The 24,523-nt window shown below is 44.3% G+C and overlaps 1 protein-coding gene across 1 annotated transcript in view; it reads right to left on the bottom strand.

Annotated features, from left to right (window-relative positions):
* peak1 (pseudopodium-enriched atypical kinase 1) overlaps positions 1 to 24,523 on the bottom strand; it is a 111,452-nt gene that overhangs the window by 86,395 nt on the left and 534 nt on the right. The window contains 1 exon segment of the mRNA XM_056416343.1: positions 6,134 to 6,178. The gene's annotated coding sequence lies outside the window, so the exon portion shown is untranslated.

The following is a 24,523-nucleotide window of genomic DNA, read 5'->3' as shown; positions in this document are numbered from 1 at the left end:
AACTGGCAGCTTCTTTAAATGGTACCCGCAAAACGCCAGTGCCTGATACCATCTGTCAAGCATGGTGGAGGTCATGTGATGGTCTGGGGCTGCTTTGGTGCTGGTAAAGTGGGAGATTTGTACCAGGTAAAAGGGATTTTAAATAAGGAAGGCTATCACTCCATTTTGCAACGCCATGCCATACCCTGTGGGCAGCGCTTGATTGGAGCCAATTTCCTCCTCCAACAGGACAATGACCCAAAGCACACCTCCACATTGTGCAAGAACTATTGAGGGAAGAAGCAGGCAGCTGGTATGCTGTCTGTAATGGAGTGGCCAGCACAGTCACCAGATCTCAACCCCATTGAGCTGTTGTGGGAGCAGCTTGACCGTATGGTCCGCAAGAAGTGCCCATCAAGCCAATCCAACTTGTGGAGGTGCTTCAGGAAGCGTGGGGTGACATCTCAACAGATTACCTCAACAAATTAACAGCTAGAATGCCAAAGGTCTGCGATGCTGTAATTGCTGCAAAAGGAGCATTCTTTGACGAAAGCAATGTTTGAAGAAAAAAATTAATACTTCAAATACAAATCATTATTTCTAACCTTGTCAATGTCTTGACTATATTTTCTATACATTTTGCAACTCATTTGATAAATAAAAGTGTGAGTTTTCATGGAAAACACGAAATTGTCTGGGTGATCCCAAACTTTTGAACGGTAGTGTATATATATATATATATATACAGTATCTATTTATATATATATATATATATATTTTTTAAACCTTTTGATTTATATATATATATTAGTGCTGTGAAAAATAACGCGTTAACTCAGTTAATTCAATTACAGGTTTAACTAGTTTTTTTTTTTTAACGCATTTAACGCATGCGCAGAATGAGCTTCCAATCTGTCTGTTGTTGGTCGTCGGGACGAAAAAAAAGTCACTTGCAAAATGAGCTTCCAATACACCACTTCAATCTGAACTCTGTCCGCTCTCATGCAGACGGTCTGTTCATCGGTAATGATCCTTCCGCAGGTTCACCTACGGAAACCTTGTTACGACTTCTACTTCCTGTAGATCAGGGTCTCAACACGTCGATCGCGACCTGCCAGTCGATCGCGCGTAGTGTCGGTAGATCGCATGACATTAAAAAGATTGGCCCGCCCCCTGACATGTTCTCTATAGCACGTCTTTGTTCTTTTATTAAACTAAACGTCTGTTGTTGATCGTATCTCCACAGCAGCATGTCATTTCTGTCTCTTCGCGTTGCGTTAACACTTATCGATCTCCGTCTCGCGCGCCATGGAGCTCCGTGCGCGCGCATCGGGACCGAGCAAAAGAAAAGTCACTTGTAGGGTTGGGTACCGAAACCCGGTGCCAATATGGTACCGGTTCCAATACAACCGGTATTACCCGGACGCAACGCACATTTCGGTCCTTCTTTCCGGTGCCTGAGCCGATTGAAAATGAAAAAAACTATTGTTGTGAACTTCTCTGGTGACTCCGCCCTGTCAGCAGGTTACGAGCCTCTCATATTTAAGTTTGACAGCGGAGGCGTGGCCGTGTGTGACGGCGTGAGCCCGTGTGGAGCACACCAGCGTCAGGCTGGACGCGGTGGGGAGACCGTCACCGGTCCCCGTGAACACGTGGAGACCGATGATGACGAGCAGCCTGAACTCAGATTAGTACCGTAACGTTGATTGAAAGTCTTGCATTCATAAAAGTAGCCCAAGAAATAATAAATTAGCCATTATAACCATGCTTAAGCTAGCTCGTAGCTAGCGCTAGCTACGAGCTACGAGCGTGACAGTCTGCTAGCAGATGTGTTGATGTACAGCGGTCCCGGCTGTATACCCGGTGTTACCGGAATATAATGACGGAGGAATAAAGACCGTGGCCACTTTGTTTCAGTGTAACTCTCGCTGTCAGAAGCAAAACTTTATTTGTCACGTGTCATCTTCAGTACCTCTGATTGGTTGTTCTCTTTGCCCATCAAAACAGTGACAGGATTAACCCTATAACGTCTGCACATGACAATACATATCACATCATATAATGGAGAACATGTATTGTGTATGTTAACAGTCTGATATCCGTTGTGTGTCAGTGCTCCATGATAACGGCTTCTACAGGGAATATGGCCAAAGAGGTTTTTAATGTCCTCATTGTGCGTTTAAAAAAAAGTATCGGTTCAGGCACCGTTTAGGCACCGGTATCGTTTTAAAAGTACCGGTTTAGCACCGGTATCGGAAAAAACCCAAACGATACCCATCCCTAGTCACTTGTCAATCTGTCCCCGTGTCCGGGCCGGTGAGGTTTCAGCTTTGCAGCGGTGTCCCCGCCGTCCCTTTCATCACGGCCCAGTTCATGAAGAAAACCCACACAGTCAGTTTGCCTCAGCAGCTGCTAGAGGAAGACTAGAGGCCTTTAGATTGTATCATGGTGGAGTTAATGGTTGACAAACAAGAGAAAAATGCTCTGTTTAACCCTCCTGTTACCTTTACATTTACTAACATATTTTACCCTCTGGGTCAATTTGACCCCAGCAATTAAAACCTCCAGAAAATTATTAGAATGAATATTGCTTCCCAAGTTTAAGTGTGAGGTACTTTATGTTTGTTTGTTGACTACCTAAATAGCCCTTTAAATATATAAAAGTTGATATTTCTTATATGTTTGACACAGTGAAAAACAGCCTGGGGTCAAATTGACCCCAAAGAACACCGACATTAAACATTGAATGGGGTCAAATTGACCCGAAAGGTAACAGGAGGGTTAAACATTCTGTTTAGGATGAAGATGTATTAATGTTCCATATGGAAGAAAACTGCTAAATAACTGCTGAGTTGCAGCACCATTGTATAGAAGAATGTATAAATGTATATATCCGTCTTTTGTCATAAATCTCTATGTTCTCACAAAATATGTGATTAATCATGAATAATCCACAAAAACCTGTGATTAACCCGATTAAAAATTTTAATCGTTTCACAGCCCTAATATATATACATATCTGGTATGTGTGGCCATCTCATGACAGTGATATATAAGCCCATCCAATCCTTTCATTTGGCCCAATCAACTCGAATCTCGGTGCCTCCCTCGGTTGAGGTATCAAGTGTAAGTAACAGATACTAGAAGATATCTATAAAGTGTAACGTTGCAGATGACGACCGTCGCCATGGCGATCAGCTGAGAAGCACAATGAGAAGGTACTATCTGCAGTGGAAAAGGACCGAGCAGAGCCATCCCATGCAGTGGAAACACTACATTTATCAGAAATGTTCAACCTGGGCAGTTTTTTCCCCTTTTAGATCCATCATCTGCATCCTTCAATCCTACTGGTCTTTTTCAGTCATCGATTGGCTTTCCCTTCAGTGGCCAAATCAAGGCAGCATCTGTTCCTGTAACATATCAGCAATGGCCAGAAGCAGGCAGACCCCTTGCATATTAATCCTTAGATGGTGGATTCTTTCTTCCACGAAATCTCTACAAAAGTGTGTCGATACAACCGGCGCACACGTTGGCTTTTAATGACCGCGGAATCGCAGCTCCGACTTCACCGCGCCGCTATCTTATTTATTGGTAATTATTACCCGGGAGACCCCAAAATCTCCAAACTCACTCATTATGCTCCACAGAGGAAATGGAGAGGAGAATGTGGATGCCACATTCAAGCGTCCTCTTGAACACATTGAAGTTAATGACCTCACTATCAGTGAATCAGCATTTAGGGGATAATTATGTCACGAACCAGCCACTCGGATCCTCTCGCCCTATAGATCCTTCGTGAGATGAGATGGCGACCGTGGGAGGGGGGGGGGGGTTGGGCCCCGTGAACACAGAGCCATGTGTGGCGGCCGGCCTGGACTCAACTGAAACGACTCAGCTGAACTCCACCACTAGTTCTTGGAGCAACATGAGCACGGTATGTTTGCAAGACACAACAACAAAACAACAAAAATGGACCTTGAGGTGAGGAGAACGAAAAAAGGGAATGGGAAACATGGACTGTCGACGTGAAGCCGACCGTGTTCGCCTTGAACGCAGGAGGGACGAACCGAGACGGCGCAGCAGCCTCAGCCATAAGAGTAGATTCGGTCATCACTGCCAAAACAGAACAAAAACAAAACGAGGACCAGAAATAGCTGCCGAGCTTTGTTGGCGACGTGCAAACTGTAACTCTGGAATACCTCGGCCGGGAAGTCAGAAGGGGTGAAATCATCGCCCCGCATGAGAAACGACGAGCGTGTCTACTGAGCACGGCGGCCGAGGAGCAGTCGATTATGTAACGCCGTGCTCGTAGGCAAGCCGGTCGTCGTTGGCGTTGGTCGTCTTCACAAAATAGTTTCCACGCGTCCCTCGTATTACTCACAGCCCGTGTCTTGCGCCATCATCGGCCGAAGCTCCCGGAGAAACGCATTCCTTTCACACGTCCGGATATTTAGCACGCTGGATATCTGGAGCGCGTCTGCGATGGATCGGCGTGCCTGTTGGGTGATTTCTTTAAACAGAACAGGTCACGCTCAGGACGGAGAGCCAACGACGATTTTCCACCGACCTTTGAGCTTTTTTTTTTTGCGGGAGATAAAAAGAAAAAAAATTGTTCACGAATGGAAAGATCTGGGCCTGAAGTCGTGCAGTGGGACCTGGGAAACTTTCTGGATCGAGTCCAGACGGACACACGGACGCCCCCCGCGAGAGCCGAGTTACCAGGACCCTTCAAGGCTATCTCCATGGCAACGACCATCTTGCGGACTGAGAACTCTGTCCGTTGTGGCCTGGGGGAGGACGACGTACCAGGCCACTCACACACGAACTTCAACACACTGATATGCATTCACTAGCCCCCCCCCCCCCCCCCATACCACGCCTTCGCCTGCTTCTTACCCCCAGTGTGACAGGACGGGGCTGTGGCTGGCGCCGTGAAAGGCTGCTGGACCGGCTGGCTGCTTGTCGGTGCTGGTTACCTTCTGCCCCCAATGGATGGGCTTAGATCACCCAGTCTTTGGATTACCTCCCCTCCCCCCTTCCTACTCGTTGCAAGTCATGTCTAAGATGTATGTGCTTATGTGCTAAGGTGTTTTTTTCCTGCTCCCACACTGTACCCCTCTCGGGGCATAGTCGGGGGGTTGTTGTTTTTTTCTCGCCTTCTTCCCTCATGTTATGCTGTAATCTTTCATCCACCCTTTCTTGCAATTTCGATGCTTTTGTACCTGTACTCTAGCAAACGACAAATAAACCATCATCATCATCAAGAGGGAGGAGCCCGAAGTCAAAGACGTAATGAACGTCAGGCAGAAGCAGCGTGGGCAGAGGGACGACTCCCCCTGTGTGTAACGGACAACTTCACATGTTATGGGAAGGAAGACCCGATTAATAACGTGAGCCGGCCTGTGAAGAGCCGCGTTCAAGTGGATCCAGAATGTGTTGGCGATGTTGCAGGTGGTTGTGGACTTGTGCGGAACTTATTACCTTCGCATTGAAAATGCGGAAGGTAATGTTTTGATCGCCGTGTATTTATTTATTTATTTATTTGTATGCGTGTTACTCGCATAACTCAAGAAGTATTAAACCGAATCGCATGCAATTTGGTGGGATGATTGGTTATTATCCGGGGACCATTTGATTAGATTTTGGGATCGATCGGGTCAAAGGTCAAGGTCAAGAAAAGGTCAAAATCTTCTTTTTACCATAGCGCGGTCAATTTGTATCCAATTGGCATGCAACTAATGCCAACATTTTCATAATTCAATGCCCAATCTTGTGATATGCGAAGGTATGCGCTCTACCGAGTGCCCGTTCTAGTTATTATTAGTTTAAAGCGGTATTGATTTTTGTCTCAATGGAGTTCATCGGCCCACAACGGCAACGGTTCCCAACCCAGCCCCGAACTCTTAAAGGACAAGAAAGGGGGGAAACTCCCAGAGCGCATAAACATCATGTCGAACAGACTTGTAGCGCGTAGAGAATTAGAAGTGCTCCGTCTAACTTGAATGCAACAGATCTCCTCATGAATCAAAAAAGATTACGGCGCTACCGTCATGTGCAAAGAATCTGCTTGGCGGTTTGAATTGAAGCATCAGTTTGTATCTGATGAGCAGATGCCTGTAAATAACAGGAAGCAGAACAGTGTTGCTCCTCTTACCTGCCGGGCTACCTCGGGGCGTCTCGGAGGCCGCAGACAGTTTCCCTGCAGACAAGGAGACGAGAGGGCAGACGTCAGCTTAATGGCCCCGTCGAGTCAGAGGCTCATTCGAAAAGACTATTTGGTTAGAAATGGGAAAACTGATTATTTTGTGAATTCACGTCGTCACATGAATCAGAATAATGAATCATATCTACTAAATGTCCCACTTTCTGGTTTAGATGTCACTAAATACAGCGAATTAGGCCCTGAACACATTACAACGATGTTTTTCTAGGAATCAGCGATATGATGGGAGTACGACGGTTTGTGTAGTTTTACCACGTTATTTTGGTACCTTTAACATATATCATAATTATTTACTTGTGAAAAAAGCAGCTCGTTATGTCAAATGAATCAGAACCGGCTGAATTCTGTGTTTTTACTAGAGGATGCTTATCTTTTTGCGATTATAAATTATACAAACAGTCACAATGGGAAAAAATAAATGAACAAATAATGTGTCGAGAAAAAAATGTTACGCATAAAGATGAATCGTTAATCGGTTTATAGTCGCATCGTGGCCCCCAAAGATGAATCTAAAGGTGCCTAGAGAATCCCACCCCTAGAAGGAGGCTGGGTGTCCCCCGGAGAAAAATCTGCTCAATCATCTTAATTTAAACAAAACAAACTAGAACGGGCACTCGGTAGAGCGCATACCTTCACATATCACAAGATTGGTTATTGAATTATGAACATTTTGGCATTAGTTGCATGCCAATTAGATAAAAATTGACCGCGCTATGGTAAAAAGATTTTGACCTTTTCTTGACCTTGACCTTTGACCCGATTGATCCCAAAATCTAATCAAATGGTCCACGGATAATAACCAATCATCCCACCAAATGTCATGCGATTCGGTTTAATACTTTTTGAGTTATGCGAGTAACACGCATACAAATAAATAAATAAATAAATACACGGCGATCAAAACATAACCTTCCACATTTACAATGCGAAGGTAACTAAAACGGGCACTCGGTAGAGCGCACACCTTCGCATATCACAAGATTGGGCATTGAATTATGAACATTTTGGCATTAGTTGCATGTCAATTGGACAACAATTTACCATGCAATGGTAAAAAGAAGAGTTTTACCTTTTCATGACCTTTGACCCGATCGATCCCAAAATCTAATCAAATGGTCCCCGGATAATAACCAATCATCGCACCAAATTTCATGCGATTCGGTTTAATACCTTTTGAGTCATGCGAGTAAAACGCATACAAATAAATAAATAAATGGCGATCAAAACATTACCTTCCGCATTTTCAATGCGAAGGTAAATATAACACACAACGTTGTTAACAGAATTCGCACGCAACCTACGACCAAGACGGATCTCCTCTATCCATCATACATTTGTTGTCTTTCTACAAAACCCCCCAAACTGAAGACGAGCCCGACAGCAGCGCTCCGACTTGATCATCAGCAGCCAATCAAAAGATTGTAAAAACCCGCTGAGTATTCGCCTGATAATAAAAACAGAGCAGCGAAGTCAGCCTCTTCCTTGTCCCGTCCCAAGTCTCATTACAAGCCACGAGTCAACAGAATTCCTGAATTCATCCCTGCAGGCATTGCATTCTGGTTTCGCCCTCCTTCAGACGAGAGCGCTCGCTCCGTAAGGCGTTGTGAGCGTGGCGCCCGGCCCGTGGCTCTAAAGGGTTTAGAAGGCCGTGTGCTCGCCAAAGCTTTTTTTATTATTTACTTTTTCTCCTTTCAAGAGGGTCTGCTTGCTAAACATGACTCGGGCTTTAATGTTGAATCCGACACTAATATCATCTGTCAGCGGGCAGAGGGCGGGGGAGGGGTGGACAGACCGGTTGCAGGTGTGAGTGTCGGGCACGCGTTGGGGGTGGGAAATCTCTCTAACGTATACAGTGTGTGTCCCGAGACTATTTATACATTGATGCGAGAGGTTTGGCCTTAAAGGGAGTTTAACAAACCGTACATCTGTGACGGTGAGAACACTCTCAAGTTGAACGGCAGGACACAGGGTTCGTACACATGTTGGATTTCCATAACTTTTCCATGACTTTAAACCAAATTTCCATGACCAAACTGAAATCTCGGTATAAACATGAACAATTTAGAAAATGTTATGTATCGAGAGCGTACGCCGGCTTGTATTTTGAGCGCCTTTCTTTAAAAAACATATTAATTATTTCAAACTCGGCGTAAATGAACATGTGATCATAACAAATTTCCATGACTTTTCCAAAACTTTTATGATTTAAGTTTTTTTCCATGACTTCTCCAGGCCTGGAAATGACCATTTTAAAATTCCATGACTTTTCCAGGTTTTCCGCGACCGTACGAACCCCGAAAAGGGAAGTCTCATGAATGTGTGTGGAGTCAGAGCATGTTCTCCCCCGGGCTTACCTTTGCTCCAGGTTGTAGCCGCGGCCCCCTTCCTTCCCCTGGCTCGGCTCCACAGTGCACGCTCGGGAGTTCTACGTCGGCAGATAGTGAAGCGGCTCCGCGTGTCGCTTTACGACCGAGGCGACGGTAATCGGGGCCGATAGGGAGCGGAGCTACCGGGATGTGTCGATCGTTTTATTGCATCCCGAATTGCTGCACTTTCATGCGTACAGTTTGGGGGAAACAAACGCGAGCGAGAGAGAGAGAGAGAGAGAGAGAGAGCACAGAACCGAGAGTTTTCAGTTGACCGGGACACGATTTGAAAAGGTCAGGGCGTGAAACCGTGGGCAACATGCACCGGGCCTTTTGATCTCCGACTCGAGCTAAGACTGAGAGGTCCCTCGGGGGGGGGGAATAAGCCGAGCGCCACAGAACCTGAATCAAAAGACTTCCGTGATACTCGCCCTCAGACCACATGTGACATTGCAGTACTTGGTGGGTTTGGAGAGCAAGAGAAAGTTTTAAAAAGACGTCGCCGCAGTCACTCGTTACAACCGCGTCGATGCAAGACGCTGAAATGTGATTTAGAGACAAAAATGTTTGAAACTAAAAGGAGATAACCGTCAAGGAGACAACGGCGAGAGGCAATCATCTCCGATTTGCTTCTCTAGCTCATCCACTGTTGGGTTTCGTGGCATTTTACGCGAATATGTATCTTTCGGTCTTTTTAAACGACACTGACGACAAAGTCGAACACGCAACGCAAACATTCCAGGGTTTTTCCTGCATAGAGAACATTTGGGCGCGCGCCTAAGCCGTTTTCCCGAGCGCCTATGACAAATCCCGAGCGCCTAAGGCAAAAAAAAGTCTGCGATGGAAAAAATAAAAAAATATAAAAACTGTGTTCATCACGTGCATGTCAGCGAATATGTTCTCAATAGTATGTTTCAAGTCGGCTACAGCCGAACCCTCGTTCTGTTTTGATCAATAGGTAATCGAGTTCAGTGTTTCCCCTAGGTTTACAGCTTCAGGGGGGCGGGACTAGTGCCGCTTGCCATGTTGGTGCCCTAAGCTTAATTTAACAGAGGTGTGCTCACCTGTGTGCGCACATCACCGCTGAGCGAGGCGCGCGCCGGCATCGGAGCTCTGGCGCGCGCAAGCCGAGATGAGTTTTTGACGGGGACGGGGGGGTGAGAGTGTGCTCACCCGTGTGCGCGCATCACGGCAGAGCTTCGATGCCGGCGCGCGCATCGCTCTGTCACGCGAGCCGAGAATTGTTGACAGGGGGGGGGGGGAGGGGTAGACGAAAATTGCAGAGTGGCGGGTGGAGATTTCCCCCAGTTATAATAGTAGGGGAAACACTGGAGTTGATAAGCGTGTCTTCTTGTCTGATCAATACGCAACTGTGAGGTGCGCGAATGGACCGAGCGGCCAGCTGCTGATCACTCAACAGCCCGACCTCCACGAAAAAAATGTTGGGAGCACCCAAGACCCATTTTGACCCAGGAAAAACCCTGCATTCTGGTGTCTGGCATGAAATGCACAGATGTTTCCTCTTCTTCAGCCGTGTGTGCAGACTAAGTGACCGGGGGGTGGGGGAGGGTCACAGGACGGGGCAGCCGACTGTTTGCGATGGTCCGTGGAGCATGTCTGCGGGGCCGAGACCCGAATCCCAAGACGGCAACAACCCAGAGTTCACCACGACCTTCACAGGCGCCGTGGGAAGTTCGGCATTCCGGTTTAAAACAGAGGGGAGGGGGAAAAATAGCTTTTAGAGATTCTGAGGATGCAAAAAGAAGAATCGGCAGTGTTTTTATCACTTTTAAAAAGGTGACGTTCTTTCTCAAATGCAGTGAAACAAAATTATATATATATATATATATAGTCTTATAAAAACCATCAACAAAAGACTCCCAAAAGTCTCCTCAAACCTAACCCAACGGGCCCTGGTAATGACGTCATGACTTGAAGGAGAGTGCGTCCCGGATAGAAAGTGAGCGGGTATCATATTTGTGGAAGAAGACGCGTGCACGCCAAGTGACCAGGCGAATGACCGGAACCCCAACGGCATCAGACTCCATATTTAACTCTCTGAAGTCGACGCCCGCAGCACCACGCTTTTCACTGTTTCCGTTTTTAAAATGTTAATTTTTTACTTTACCCTTATTTCTCAGTCCCATTTTTATCATTCTGGTGAATGGTGTGACGGACCACATCATTTCTACCCAAAAAACGATAAAACAAAATTTGGTTTTAGACCTTTATTTCCATGTATCTAGTATTGTATTTAGATAATTCACTGCTTTTAGGAACCTAGGACCTTTGGTAAACCAATTTCAAACACCAAAACGGTTCGTCCACGTGAGTAAAGGTGTGTTTTCACAAGAGATATGAAGAATTTATAAAAGTCGAACTTCAATTCTCAGCTTTAGGGTCATATTTTCTCTTTTCACTTGTGCCTGAGGACAATTGTGCCTCATTATATAGAGAGCTGAGATTGTTGATGTAAAACACGTGGGTATGTGTCATATGCAAAAGCCTTTAATTGGTGAATTTAATTTTTTTTGTAAAATTGAAAAAATGACCCCAGACTCCAGAGGGTTAAATAGATATTCTGTGGGAGGTCAGGATGGGACAGAATATCGGGACTTAAAAAGATCCTCTTTCATCACAGGACCGTTCCTCTTTCTCGTTTGTCTCTTAGTCAACTCGGCGACGTTGTCGTCCTCTCGCGCCGCTGTTCCGCTCCCAGAGTGGGCAGCTGGCTCCGCTTCAGACGAGGTCATCGGCCCGCGGCGATGCTCGGCAGGACGCGGAGTTGTTTTTACGGCGGGTGCTAATTACAGGTCGGCGGACCCGCCGAGCCGCGGAGGCTCCGCTCGGTACTTAGGGGACACGTAACCGGTTTGGACGCGAGAAGAAAAGAAGAAGAAAAACACACGGGCCGACCATTAAAACAGTCTCCTCTCGCCGCGGGCCGGATAAAACACGGAGCGATTTGAACTCAGTGGGGCGGCTTAGAGACGTCACTCGGGATCAAGTCCACGCTCCCGGGGATCACGGTGAACTTTCACTTTGACTGCGGTCAGCATCTCGAGAATAAGATGACTTCACACTGCGGGCGTGCGAGAAGACAATCACGGAGATGATCTCCCCCCTTCTCCCTTTACGAATCACCGCATGTATATTGTGTTCTTCTTTTTGCGTTGAGCTTCACAGCTCATATTTTGTAGGGGGGACCCTGTGCAATACGACTTCATTAGACGAGAGGCCCGTGAAAAGAGCCGCGTCAGAGCTTTGGAATCGGTACTGAAATTAAAAAGCTCCCGTTGTGTTTTGAAGTACTCTCGGTAGCTTAAGAGAACTCCTGATAGGTCGTTTCCTTAAAGTACAAAGATAATGGCCCAAACGCCACAGAAGGATTCTGTAACAAAGATCTGGGTTTAGTAGTCTGTCGAAAGAAAGGAAATAGAAGTTCGACATGGACCGGAAGATTAGAAAAATAGGCGTTGCCATGTATTTCGTGTGGACCATTTATGAATTGAGCTGCCAGAAGACACGCCGTGTCCCGATAGGTATCGAGATATGAAATGACCTCTATTGGGGTGAAGGACGTTGTCTCTATTGGTGATGGTTTGGTGGAGAACAAGCTCACGTTGGGTTTAATATCCAGCCTGAGGCTCGTGTTGCGTGTCATTGTTTACCTTTGTAACAGTTTAGCTCCACACCTTCCTTTTTGTATTAGTAGTTTTCATCCTGTCTCACTAACTATCACGTCATTCCAGATCCTGCTTCCCATCTCGTCAGTCCAACTCCCCTCACCTGCCTCTGATCACTCCCTCGTTAGTCCCTCATTACCTTCACCTGGTCTTCATGCCCTTCTCACCTGTTGCCCATTCCCTCGTTAGTCCCTGTCTACTCAGGTTCCCTCACTTGCACTTGTCCTCTGCCAGATTGTCTTGTGTTTCTCAGACCGAGCCCTCGAGCGTTCCCCAGTGTGTTTGTTTATTCTGTCTGTTCCGTTCCTGACGACGCTTTCAGTAAATGATCTTTATCAGCATTATCTCCTGAGTTGTGCATTTGGGTCCACCCTAATCCCACCGTGACAACCTTCTGGGCTCCCGGTTTCGTGCCCTAGCGTCTAGTCATCTTGATGACTGCGTGTGTGAATCGTTTTCCCTCCAATAAGCTCGGATTGACAGGTTAATAGAGAAGAATGTGTCGATTGCCGAGACATGAGCAGAGGGGAAAGCCGAAAGCCCGCGGGTGACCCGGGGCATGTTGCGCACAGCTGCTCGTCCGGGCTGAATCCAAGAATAGGGCAAGGCGGCAACCATAAAAAATTCGGCAAAACAAACTAGCGAATAAAATCCAGCATGCAGCGCCTCTTGGAAATACCAAAGTATGTTTCGCTCGCGTTTCTGGCAGCTGACACTTTTATTGTGTGCTGAATGCCAATCAATGGATTATTGTGACAGCAGAGGCATCGAGGAGACACCGGCGCTGACCTCGTGTTTGTGTTTGGCGCGTCCGCTCTGTTCGTTATTAGTCTTTATGGCCTTCGCCGTTGAACACAACGGCTGTGATGAACCTGTTTAATTACGGCCCTTTATGAAGGGAGTCTGATTAATGGGCGAGTCCTCCTTCCTGTCGAGCTCCCGCACAGAGGCTCATTCCCGCTGATACGGGAACAGTACATGAACATGTCTTACTTCACTAGCTGAGAGGAAAGGTATAGCTTTTAATTAAACGTGCTGCTGGATGGAGGGTATGGAGGACTTAAAATGACGAGTATAAATAAATGCATGAATAAATATAGGAATAAATATATAAATGCTTAAATAAATGTATAAGTAAATAAATAAATACAGGAATGAATAAATAAATGCTTAAATAAATGTATAAATAAATACAGGAATAAATATGTATTTGTTTATTTATTCCTGTATTTATTTATACATTTATTCCAATATTTATTCATGCATTTATTTCTTTATTCCTATATTTATTTATTTCTATTTAAGTAATTTTAAGTCCTCCATAGTAGGGTGAGTATGGGTTAATATATATGCGTATGTGTGTGTGCGTGCGTATTCAGTAGGCCTATACTGAGGTTAGATCACACAATGTAATTCAAACAAGCAATGCCCTAGGAAGGGCATTCATTGAAAGAGATCTGTGATATTTATATTTAATTTATGATTCAATGAGATTAAGTTAACATAAAATAATTTACTGTCAAAAGGCAGTGACTTGAAAATAACGTATTCATCCAACGACATCAGAGCTAGTTTACAACTCAATTTTTGTTCTGAATGAAAGAATGCGTGTATCAATAGATTAATGGCCGATGCACGGCTTTTTTTTCCCCGATGCTAAAAAACACAAAACGTAAAAAGAGTTTCTTCAGATCTTTTGCAGAGTCCCTGCGTGCCGGTGACAGTGCTCTGCTCGAGCACTCTGCCAGAGGGAAGACGTCCGGGGCCCGGGGGGGGCAGATATGCAAGCCAGAATAGAATAAATACACGTGTGTGTTTTCTTCATTTACATACATAAGAATAACACACACTTTCAACACGTTCGACTGAAGCGCCTCCTTGATGTGCAACGGTGCAGGAGAAAAGGCGAGGGAGGAGCAAACCCCCTGGTGTCAGAACGCCCCGCTCTGCCGCCGCTCTGAGTCCAGACGGAGAAAACTCCCTGAGCGCCAGAACTCGTTCTTGTGGTCTGGATTCGCTCACCTCGTGCTCATTGGCTAGTTCAAGCACACAGCCACTGTTCCTGTCAGTCAACGATCCTCTGGTTCACAGTGCCTCCGATTCTTCCACCTCCCCTCCCTCTCTCTCTCTCCCTCTCTCTCTCTCCATAGCCCCCCAAGCTATTGGCTGAACGCCAATAACTGGGCAGGACACCCGGCCGCTATCACAATGGCACGCGCACGAGAGTTTCACGGGCCAGCACGCCCGTTCACAAACAACCCAGGACGCCCGTTTCCTTCTCCCCTCGTCTTTTGTTTTTAGCACCATTTTCAGACGGACGCGTCACACTCGACTAGTTAGAAGACCCCGCCGGGCCTCAAGGAGTAGGAGTGTTTGGTTCTCAACGTGATCCAGATCAGGTCACACGCGCCGAACAACAACGGCTCACACACGCCGGGATGCAGGGGTGGGAGGAGACTGTTACAGACTCGACATGCGCAAATATTGCTAATGAGATCACAGCATGGATGTGCGTCTGTGTGTGTGTGTGTGTGTGCGCGACAACGGCTAAAACAGGTCATTTGAGATGTGTGCCCCCACTCAGCTGGCTGACTTGGAATCGGGGTGAGTCTGCAGATTAAATTTGAGCAGCGCCAACAGGATTTTTTGCGGGAAAAGAGTCCCGGCGTGTCGGGCGAGGTCAGGCGGCAGATGTTTGTTTACGCGAGGCGGCGTGTACTCACGAGTTTCACGCTAGTTGGAAAATAAAATATGTCCAAAATCTCTGAGCGAGCAGCAATTCAACGTCACAATCTGGCCTCCTAATGGGATTCACCTCCGGGGCCCTCAGGGGCCGGGTTTATTGACACGCTTTGCTAAAGCTCATGCGAGACATTTAGCCTGGCCCTTATTGATATAAATGCGGGACAAAATAATAGAAACACCGACAGCACGACTAAATGCAGCCCACTTTCATAAAGGTAGATGAACTGGATGTAACATGAGAGCATGGTCTCAATCTAAATAAAAGATTACTATTCTGCCAATATTGGCCAACATAGACCTGTATGACGTAGAAACTGGGTCCATGTCATTACATGTTGTTCCAATGGTAGTAAAACTGTGATTAGATAAGAGCCACAGTAAATACATGTCTGTCCGCTACTACAGTTCACAGAGGTTAACGTTAACGAATTAGATTAGAAGCTGACAGAAGAAAAAAAGGTTTCTCACTGTAGGGGCAAGAGATAAGCTTTACATTTATAAATGTCACATTTAGATGGAGATAAGTGAGTCGCGATGACCTAGTTTAACGTGCAGAACTGTGGAGAAGAGGTTTTCATACCTTTGCAGTTTCAGGAAGAGACATGAATAACTGAATTTGCAGAGAAGCGCCACACCCACCGCCCCCATCCATCCATCTGTAATGTATGAGCCTTCTATATTCCACGGCGCCTCGTCACGATGCAGATCAAGATACCGTACACGGTAGAATATTTAGATCTTAAACCATTTTGAACTAGAACGGGCACTCGGTAGAGCGCATACCTTCGCATTTCACAAGATTGGGCATTGAATTATGAACATGTTGGCATTAGTTGCATGCCAATTGGATAAAAATTGACCGTGCTATGGTAAAAAGAAGATGTTGACCTTTTCATGACCTTGACATTGACCCGATCGATCCTAAAATCTAATCAAATGGTCCCCGGATAATAACCAATCATCCCACCGAATTTCATGCGATTCGGTTTAATACTTTTGGAGTTATGCGAGTAACACGCATACAAATAAATAAATAAATACACGGCGATCAAAACATAACCTTCCGCATTTTCAATGCGAAGGTAATAATTAAGAAAATCTGCATCGACCAAAAAAAAAGAAGCTCCTAAAAAAACAGAGTTTATGAAGTGTTGCGCGGGCAAAGCCGTGCGCCTGTGTACTCGGTGTCTACCGTGCATTTTATTTGTATTTCATCGTTATTTGCTTTACGCCCCGTTAACTATCCATATCCATCCGCACCCAGATTTAAAACCACCAGAAATGCAGAAGTGTGAGTCCGAGCCTGAAGGCTTTTTGCTTTTGCCTCCAGATGAAATGAGACACCAGATTCATCCAGGGACGTCGATCTCCCGCCACATTGTTGGGTCTTTATTGGACGGCTCTCCTTGCTCTGGGGCGGCGAGCCGCGTGTTCGTTCTCGGGCTGAGAGACGTGTTCGGAGCTAGGATCGCAAAGAAACTCGGAGGAACGGTAATTTATTCAGGCTCACTCTCCACATGTCATGGTAATGAAGAGAGCGCAGATTAATCTGATGAGAATCCAGTGAATTTATCTCAGAGTTCCTTCAAAGACACGAGATTTTAATGGTAGAGAATGTAGGCCACACGGTCGTTATTGCATGACACATTCCTTGTTATTGGTTTAGGACTTTTGGGTATGCGCAAATATGTGAGAACAGTAGCCCAGAGACCTTGATTTGATATAGTTGTATCCACTATGCTGTGATTATGTTATGTCATAACTTTTAGAGCCGAGTTGAGTTTGCTTTAATCACTGGGCGGTTAGAGAAACGTGTACAACAATGTTACAGAAAACCCAATATTAAGAATGCTTGTCATCTTAATGCAAGGACAATTTGCTGATTAAATATGTAATACCTGGCTCGTGTATAATGGGTTTATTGCATGATTGCAAAGTTATTTTTTCAAAGTCCTGCTGCCAGCGATGGACACAAGCATCACATTACAGCTTCGTCATGATAATGTGATGAATAGCCCTCAGCAAACCCCATTAATTTCTGAAAATGGACACCTCATTGGCCATTATCCCACTTAAACCATGGTCACTTGCAAAAGATGAAAAAAAACTAAATATGAAAAACATATATTCATATCTGTGTGTGTTTTGCAGACAAAATCTTAAGTTGTCCACAAGCCATTCCCTCCATGTACTTGGGAACCCTGGGGGCTGGCTATTACTTGGGGGAAAAAACATGTATTAAATAAATAACTAATAAGCTACAGCCTCACCATCACTCATCATCCCCGTTCTACTGCTCTGGGAAATAACAGCGCATATGAAGCGAGGAATGCAACGCGGCTGAACGGACCCTTTAAGGAATCTCCAAACGAGGCGTTGGGTTTCGGGGTCAGAGGCTCCACTCGGGTGCCGGAGCCCAAACCACCTCTCGTTTGTCACGGCTCTGATCGTTAATACCGTTACGGGAACAAGTTTGAATAAAAAGAGTGAGTCGACTGAGCCGATGGACAAGGCTCATAATTTCCCTTTAGAAATATTCAGAGTGAACCCAAGTGGGTTTAGAAGTATGGTGACGGGTGAGAGAAACCCGTTAGGGTTTGGAGAAAGAAGTGCACCAGCAGGTCATTCAACATCAAAAACGGCCGAGCGCTCGTTCCCCGGGTTGCGCTCATCCGTTCGGCTTCCCCCCGCGGACGGCCGAAAGCAACAGCTGATGCCGCGTCTCGCACGACCTCCGTCGTTCAGCCATTAAACGTAAACGACACGCAGGGTGACGGGCGAGCTAAAGTGAGCAGTGCAAGGAGTAATAACGACGCCAAGCCGATTCGAATACTATTATATATTGCTCGAAAGAATATCCTTAAACTCTGGATTTCTAAAGATACCCCTTCTACATATGACTGGTACAAGTTGACCCACACCCTCCATGACAATGTCAAGGGTCTTAGACGTGGTGGACCCCTCCGGGGTGGACTTTGCTGTGCCAGATTAAAAACACTGGTACTGATGCTGACTTGATTTGATGATGTAACCTTAAATATGTACGTATACTGGTGATGTGCGAATGTGTTTTGTGCTGTGGTTTTTCTAATTATTTTGTATCCATTATATATTTATTTTTTTGTCTTTTTTGTTATTCTTTACCCTATTTCTGTTTTCACTTTGTATTGTATCCTTAATGTCCTGTCTTGCTAATTTGTAAAATCAAAATAAATATATATGTGTCGCATGTAGCTTTCACCCTCTGAGATAACTGTCCTCATTTGTACGCGCCTTTAATGCACTCTAACTTATTAATGACAAACTCTAAGTATTTGTTTTTCGACGTGGCCGATGATGAGCGTGTCTGCGGGCTGTGTGTGAGCGGCCCCGCCACAGTGTGCCTTGTGATTAATTAGACAGTTTTTATACGCGGCCTCGCGGTTTGATTACATCGACTCGGGCAACGGCTCCGGAGACGACCTCGTATTAAAAAGATCGACGCCGCGTCTGATCGCTTATCGGCAAAGCCTCATCCTCGAGTTTCACGGATAATTTCAAAGATGGACAAAGTCAAAATTTTATGTGAAACAGAAATGTTTACATGGTTTGCTTACGAGAAACTGAGAAAAAAAAGATTGCAAGGCTTAAAATGTGCAAATCATCTACTGAATGAAAACTGTTAAGTTGATAAATAATTGATTTCAACTTTATTTTTTGAGTATTTTGAAAAGCGCTATAGAAATGTAATGTATTATTATTATAATAGAAGGATCCCAACAAATCTAAATAAACTAAATGACTAAATTTCCATATTTAATGCAATTCTGGGACTCAAATTCTGCCATTAATGTGGAAATATGCATATTATGGAAACACAATGTTGCCACAGTCGCAAACAAATAGTCACAGAAACATAAGCGCGGCCCGCTCGAGGTCGTTGGTTGTCCTCGCCTCGTGGATCAGATACCATGACGGGGGCAGATGTCTTCTGCTTGACAGAAAATGACAGTGTTGCTACAACCTGCTCCTTTATTATTTGCCATCTTGCAGCAAGCCAAAAAATGACTCGCAAGTCCGAGGACACTTGGCTGACCGGCACGACACCGGTGGCACGCGACGGCAAGCGTCAAGTCGTGCGATGAGATTGTGCTTTGATTTAATAATAAAACGTCGGATTCATAGAAGGATAAAACTGGCCTTTTGTTCTTCTGAAACAAATCTGCGATTGGTAACCGACCCGATGTGGAACCGAACAATGTTCCACCGCTCATCTGGTCGGCTTATGGAGATGTGGACTGACATGTTTTAATTCATTTGGTTTTTAATTTGTTTTATTTTATTTTAATATATACTTTTAAATGTAATATTGCTATTCCACTTGTTTTGCTTTGACTCTCTGTGGAGCACTTTGTAAACATTGTTTTTAAAGGTGCTATATAAATAAAGTTATTATTATTATTATTAATATTATTTTGATCTCACCGCCACCCGGGCGACTCAGATGCAGGGTTCTTACACATTCTGACCAATGGATTTTCAGGACTTTTCCACTACTTTAAACCAAATTTCCATGACCAAAACTGAAATCTCGGTATAAACATGAACAATTTAGAAAAGGCCGGCTTATATTGTGAGCGTCTTTCTTTAAAAAACGTATTAAATATTTCAAACTCGGCATAAATGATAACAAATGTCCGTGACTTTTCCGAAACTTTTATGATTTACGTTTTTTCCAGGACTTTTCCAGGCCTTGAAATGCCCATTTTAAAATGCCACGACCTTCTACAGTGTGTACTTTGTATTTGTTGCATAAGGCTCAACAGCAGGGCCGAATGTTTAACGATATAAAAGGCGAACAATGTCGTTTTTCACAAATAATGTGACATTTGGGAGAAAAAAACTGAAGTGAGGGCGAAAACTTTATCGAGTTGAAGCCCTTTGCGTTGGAGATGTAAAGTAATACGCGTGTGTTATGCTGAATCTCGGACCGTGATGCATATTTCCAATCTCACTAAATATGCTGTATTCTCATTGAGCGAGGGCATCATTTCCAGTCAACTGAGTGTTGGGAGCAACATTTCCTGTTCAACTGTGAGCCGGATAGTGAAATAAATATGAATAGTTTACCGCCTGAGGCCTTACGTTCACGTGAATATGAGAAACTATGCGATAATCCATAGGTCTCCGTGATACTGTCGATTCTCCACAGGTGGGCCGGAGTCCAGGTAACGCCACTGAGGATGGATGCAGCGTCTCGTTCAAAGAACACTTCGGAAAAAGAGATATCAGTGTCACTGAGAAAGTGTTATTTCGGTCCACTAATCACATTTATATGTGGAGGTCGGAGCCTTGAGTCGAGAGATTTGTGAAAAGATACGCACACAAGTCCCTGTAAAAATAAATATAACTTTAAAAACTACAATAATCCGATTAGCATCTGGTGTGAGTCACACTGCGGTAATGCAACGGGCCCTCTCTTTGAGTGTGTGTGTGTGTGTGTGTGTGTGTGTGTCACACACATAAGGCTCACACCTGTTACCGAGCTCTGGCTCAGGGCAAGAGGTCGTAGGTCACGGTGTCACATGGCACTACCTTCACGGATCTGTTTCGGAGCCCACACACACACACACATGCGTTCCGTCAGCCAAGAAGTGACCCTTTATTTTGTTTTTATGAAGGTCACAGGTCAGAGCTGAGCGGCGCAACGCCACGATTGGCCAGTCGGTGTTCGAGGGGGCGGGACTGAGACAAATTAAGTTAAAAACATTTGGCAGTCAGGGAAACTTCAAATGCAAATCAGTGCAGAAAGACTGAGCATAATTCCACGCCTTTGAAGTTGACCAAAGTGTGAGCTCATACATAATTCAATAGTTTCCTCCCAAAATACTGTGACGCCTCGGGAAAACAAAAATAAAACAATGCTAATTCAAAATCCACGGCTTGACGTAGAAAGAAAAGTACAGATTAAAAAGCCCCCTGGTGTACCGACTGTCTCGATCCATTCAAATGAACTCGTATCATGCCGTATATTAATTCCAAAAGATAACTGCGTGCGGTTTCCATTTCCATTCACCGTGTTAGAAATATACGACACAAGCTGGTTAAGATAGTGAGTTTAATATTTTTTGTTTTACGGAGGCAAACGAGCAGAGCGCTTCTGCTTTATCATTCAAAATTCAAGGATGTTGATTTGTTTTATTGCTCAGTAGCATCTGCTTCCTGTGCATACGGATACCCGTTTGATAAACTAACAGCGATAAGCCTCGGTGTAGGTGAAGCCGCTGATTATGGAGGACTTAAAATGACTTAAGTATAAATAAATAAATGCATGAATAAATATGGGAATAAATAGATAAATGCTTAAATAAATGTTTAAATAAATAAATAAATACAGGAATAAATAAATGCATAAATAAATGTTTAAATAAATACAGGAATAAATAAATAAATGCTTAAATAAATGTTTAAATAAATAAATAAAGGAATAAATAAATGCATAAATAAATGTTTAAATACATACAGGAATAAATATATAAATGCTCAAATAAATGTTTAAATACAGGAATAAATAAATAAATGCATGAATAAATAAATGCTTAAATAAATGTATGAATAAATAAATACAAGAATACATGTATAAATAAATAAATACAGGAATGAATCAATATAAGTTATAACAGCTCATTTGCATACAAAGGACACATAAATCAATGAAGAAATATGTGTGGACGCAAATAGATATAAATAAATGAAGAAATACAGAAATGTAGAAATACATTTATTTAATGATGTCCTGTTGAGTTATAACTTATATTTATTTATTCCTGTATTTATTTATACATTTATTCTTGTATTTATTTATTTATTTATACATTTATTTAAGCATTTATTTATTTATTCTTGTATTTAGTCCTCCATAGCTGATCTCTCCCGCAAACAGAAACAACTTGTTTATGTTCACAATGTGACGGGACCGATTTTGCGCGTCTCACTGTGGAGGCATTTCATGATAACGCCTGACATTCCTGTTCCGACATCAAAAAGAGAATATCGTCCATGAAAACGTGGAGACCTATGATGACAAGAGCAGCCTTAACTCAGATTAGTAGCATAATGATGGCAAGTCTTACATTTATAAAGGTAAGCCAACAAATAGAAAGTCTGATATCTGTTTTTTGTCAGTGTGGCCATGAGAACGTCTTTTACAAGGAATACGGCTGAAGAGGTTTTTAATGTCGTTATTTTCAAACATCAAATTGTGCTTTTTTCCTTTTAAAAAAAAAAGTATCGGTTCAGACACCGTTTAGGCGACGGTATCGTTTTAAAAGTACCGGTTTAGCATCGGTATCGTAAAAATAAAAAATAAACGATAGCCATCCCTCTGACTCCTGGGAAAGGTCACGTATGTCGCATTGACACCGTCGTCGTAGCACAGGTCAATCCAAGAACTGAACGTCTGCGATAGGCAAATATGAAAAGGTGAAAAGTGAATGAAATACTTTACTGTTGAGCACGAAATGTTCGAGCGTGGATCCTACAACTGTCCAACTTTCAGTCAAAGACAGTGTGAGACCCACACACACACACACACACACACACACACATACACTTGCAGCCCCGTGAAAACAGAAACTTTAAGATCACCACAGACAGCATCTTCCTGTTGCTCCCCACAAAGAATGTCAGGTCTGTTCCCAATTCAGAAACGCAGGCAAACAATCCAGCAAATATTGGCCCCGCGTCGTTCGAGGGCCAAACACGAAATCTCTGACAATCCGATTCCCTCTCACGCTTTGCCGACCACGGCCGACTCGCGAGCGGTAATCAAAACACGAGCGAGCCAAAACAAGACGGCGGCGTCTGCGGTCCGGCGTGAACACACGAAGACGATCTCACTCATCAAGGGCCCCAGTGTCTGTTTCTGAGGGTTCGAGGGTTGGAGCTCTGAAGACGTTCACTGGCCTGAACTTGTGACACTGAAACTGGAGAACGTTTCACTTTCACAAAACACATTCTTCACACAAACGGGAGGGTTTGTTGGTCTCGTTATTGCATGAAGAAGAAAACAATCCTGTGGATTTGACTGCGATGGACTTTTGGAGAGAGATGATAGTGTTTTGTTTATCTCTCTCTCTCTCCCCCCTTCCCCTCCAAAGCTGATCATATATCGTGTCAACCTGGACATGAGCATGTGGAGTCAGCTTGAAAAAAAGTCAACTGACACAAAAATGTATCAGCAATTTATTTATTTATTAATAATGTTCATTCACGTCAATATTGACTCATCCTAGCATTTTAAACTGTAGGAATGTGCCACAAGTTTCACCATAGTTTCCTCCCTGACTTGGGAAACACACATTTCTTTCCAAACTTCTCAAACAACGAAAAACAAAATGTCTTGAGAACAATCCGAAACTTGGAATTGCTTTTTTGATAACACTGTCACTCCCCATCAATACGACTACGATTTTTTAATTTTTTTTTATCTTCGACAGCTGTCTGCTGGATCAGAAACGTCTCCAGACGGTGCAGAACTGACCCGAGACTATAGATCTTGAGAACACCACCTTTCCCAAAAACCTACAACCTACGATTTGCTCGATAACACACCTGCATTAAATAGTATAGCTTCTGCCGTCACTTGTCAGAGCTTGCGTGCTCGATCTCTACTTTTAGTGGTGCAATGTGTTAAAAGAATATGTGACACAGTACATTTACTGGCATTTTATGTGTGTTTGTTGTTTAGTGCTCTTGGCTATAATTAGTCTCCCTTTTGATTTCCAGAACAAGTAATGTTTCAAATATGCCTCTGAAGTCTTATTATGAGGGCAATAATGTTGCTTTCTGTTTTTTTTACTGTTGCTGTCATCACACACACAGACAGACTAACAATGTGTACTTTTCAAGACCAAGCTTTTCACACAATTGATTTATTTAGTCATGAAACATCCATGTAATTATTACACAATAGATATCACAAGTAATAAAAGCTATTTTTTTGTATGATTGTTGTAAATAAATAGATAATAACGTGGTGCAGGAATGACTGTAACGGTAGCAACGTCCGTGTCTCTTTTGCACGCGTCCCTAATCATTCCCCCACTGTACCACTCGGGACCCATGAACTCCCACTGGGTTTACCTCAGAAACGACCCCCCGCGTTTGGTGGGGAAGCAGCGGGAAGTTAAACGCCGCCCTGCCGCCCCTGTTTCGTAAACAGAGAAGTTGCCTTTTTGCTGCGGGCTCCTTTTACAGGTGTAAAGTAACTTTTAAAGCAACGCCCCCCCCACACAAACACATACACACACGAGCGCGCGCGCGCACGAGCAGCTTCGACTGTTGGAACACACCTACACCCCTTCTCCTTGCATTTGAGCCCTCGCGCAAGTTATGACAGCCGCGGCTAGTTCCGCTGCGTCGTTACGAAGTCCGCGCGCGGCCGTCGGTCCGTCAACGAGCTCCCAACGCGGCGAAGCGTCACCGCGGGCTGCGAACTTCTCCGCATCGCCGCGACGCGGTTCGCCGCACGTTATACGTTCCGA

The sequence above is a fragment of the Pseudoliparis swirei genome, chromosome 6 (assembly GCF_029220125.1).
Source record: "Pseudoliparis swirei isolate HS2019 ecotype Mariana Trench chromosome 6, NWPU_hadal_v1, whole genome shotgun sequence".
Taxonomy (NCBI): Eukaryota; Metazoa; Chordata; class Actinopteri; order Perciformes; family Liparidae; genus Pseudoliparis; species Pseudoliparis swirei.
The sequence above is the reverse complement of the archived record's forward strand: the minus strand, read 5'-3'. Positions and strand labels throughout refer to the sequence as shown.